The sequence below is a fragment of the Varanus komodoensis genome, unplaced genomic scaffold (assembly GCF_004798865.1).
Source record: "Varanus komodoensis strain SLA01 unplaced genomic scaffold, ASM479886v1 scaffold10, whole genome shotgun sequence".
Classification (NCBI taxonomy): Eukaryota; Metazoa; Chordata; class Lepidosauria; order Squamata; family Varanidae; genus Varanus; species Varanus komodoensis.
In genome coordinates this window covers 14,249,559-14,251,927 of record NW_025335269.1, presented here as the reverse complement: position 1 = coordinate 14,251,927, position 2,369 = coordinate 14,249,559, and positions in this window count along the sequence as shown.

Genomic DNA, 2,369 nt, shown 5'->3' with positions numbered 1-2,369 from the left:
ATCCTGTGCTCCCACATCAGAAAGACAGACCAAAAACAGTGCTCTCTGTAGCCCTATACAACTATTACAAAACTGAACATGTGAAAGGGTCTTGGAGACTAGAGATACTGGAGAAGTCTATAGTACATTCATATGAGTTCGGATTTATTTATTTATTTAAAGTTTTCATATGCCATCCAATACCACAGTCTCTGGACAGCTTACAAAAAACAACAGCATACCAATAAACAACACACTGCATCCAACCATTAGTGATAAAATCAGAGATAAAACCAATTAAATATTAAAATGTTGGGAAAGGCTTATGCGAATGGGGCGGCGTACCAAGTTGTCCAAATAAATAAATAAAAAGGTTTTCGCCTGATGCTGAAAAGAATAAAGCAATGGCACCAGGCAAACCTCCCTGGGGAGCATGTTCCAAAGTCAGGGCGCCATCGCTGAAAAGGCCCTCCTCTGAGTAGCTATGCTCCTAATATCCTTCAAAGAGGGCTCCTGGAGAAGGACCTCTTCCTCAGATCTCAAGGGGTGGGCAGGCACATAGAAAGAAGGTGCTCCTTTAGGTGTCCAGGACCCAAGCTGTTTAGGGCTTTATAGGACATTACCAGTGCCTTAAATTGGGCCTGGACTTCAATTGGCAGCCAGTGTAGATGGTATAGGACCAGCGTGATATGGGAGTATCTGCTGGTCCCCATTAATGAACAATCTAAAGTATACAATCCAAAAACAAAACATGTGTTTTCATCAGTTCATGGCCAACAAACTATAGTATGGCTGTGTTCACACAACCCAGCAACTGATACTCTAGGTTGTTGTGCTGTCTGACACTGTGTCTGAACCCAGTCATTTTCAAAGAAATATATTTCAGTTGGTGGTACCTGTTGTTTGAAGACTTTAGTCCTTCCGGTCAATTTCTGGTAATTGCAGTAGTAATTAACTATTGTGTGTTTCAGGCCACAAGATTTCAATCAGCATTTAGTCTATTAGCTTTTCAGGAACCTTCATTTCTCATATCCAGTTTAGCTCAGTGCAACATTATTCTTTCTTTCTTTCTTTCTTTCTTTCTTTCTTTCTTTCTTTCTTTCTGCGGAGGAGGGCAGGTTCCAATGGAGCAAAGACCAGGGAACCAAGGTTCAGTTTGGATGCCACAAAGTACTTCCTGACAGTTAGGACCCCTAGAGTATGGAACAGAGGTGGTTGAAGCCCCATCAGTGTTCAAGAATAGGCTGGATATGCACATGCTAGGCATGTCATGAGCAGAGCCGGCTGGAGCCAGGAGTTAGACTAGATGATCCAGAAAGTCCCTTTGACTTTCTTTCTTTCTTTCTTTCTTTCTTTCTTTCTTTCTTTCTTTCTTTCTTTCTACAGTTATCTTCCCCACTGGATGCAAAAATAAGGGCTGGAGACCAATAGTGGATTAAGGGAAGAGAAGATTTATAACAGAGGCATCATTTAATGTGTTATACACCAAGAGTTGGCAATGTCTTGTCTAAGTCATATAGGTTCCCCCTGGCCATTTTTGTAGCTGCCCATCCCACAACTGCCGCATTGCCTGAAAAAAGGTAGCAATTTCTCTTAAAAACACAATGTGCAGAGAGCACAATTTTGTTTCCCAAGTGGGCATTGCACACTTCGTTTTAAAGGAATGTTGCTGCTTTTTTGCTGCTGTAATGCCAAACTTCGATTGCCATTTTAGTGGTATGGAAGGGTAAAGCCTCCAGGGTGTTTTAGAGAAGATTCCAAATTTAGTCACCAGGACTCACAGATGTTGCTGTGCTCTGTTATACACACTGAATTTTTGTTAATTCAAAATTCAAATGTACCTTCAATGCTCTAAAATACTCTTGCCTTCAATCTATCCCCCCTGCGCACACACGTGCACAGAGACCACACATATAAAAGATTTTTGCATTGAAAAAGGCAAGCCTAAATAATGATTCATATCTGTAAATCTGAAATACTTTGCTAAGGAATAAATGCTTCAATTGATCTGACTTTAAAAGGTGCAAGTGTAGCTATGACATGTTCAAATTATCACATTTTAGGCTCAATACTATGCAAGTTTAGACAGAAAAAAGGCCTCCCCCATGCCTGCTGTCCCCATGCTGGTGCACAGTATCATTTTATTTCATAGGTTCAGAGCAGTTATGCTGGCTGGGGTACACGAGTCCTTTTTTCGGTCTAACCTTGCACAAGACTGTGCCTCAACTGGGTTTGTTTATGGCATCTGTTGCAACAGCCTATAGCCAGAAACATTTATTAGCAAAGTGCACGGAAATTAATATTGAACTAGCTTAAGAGCCCCGCAATAGGATCTGCCTCAGTCTTTTCAACTGGCTGTTTGTTACATTTGCACAATCACAGGAAACAAC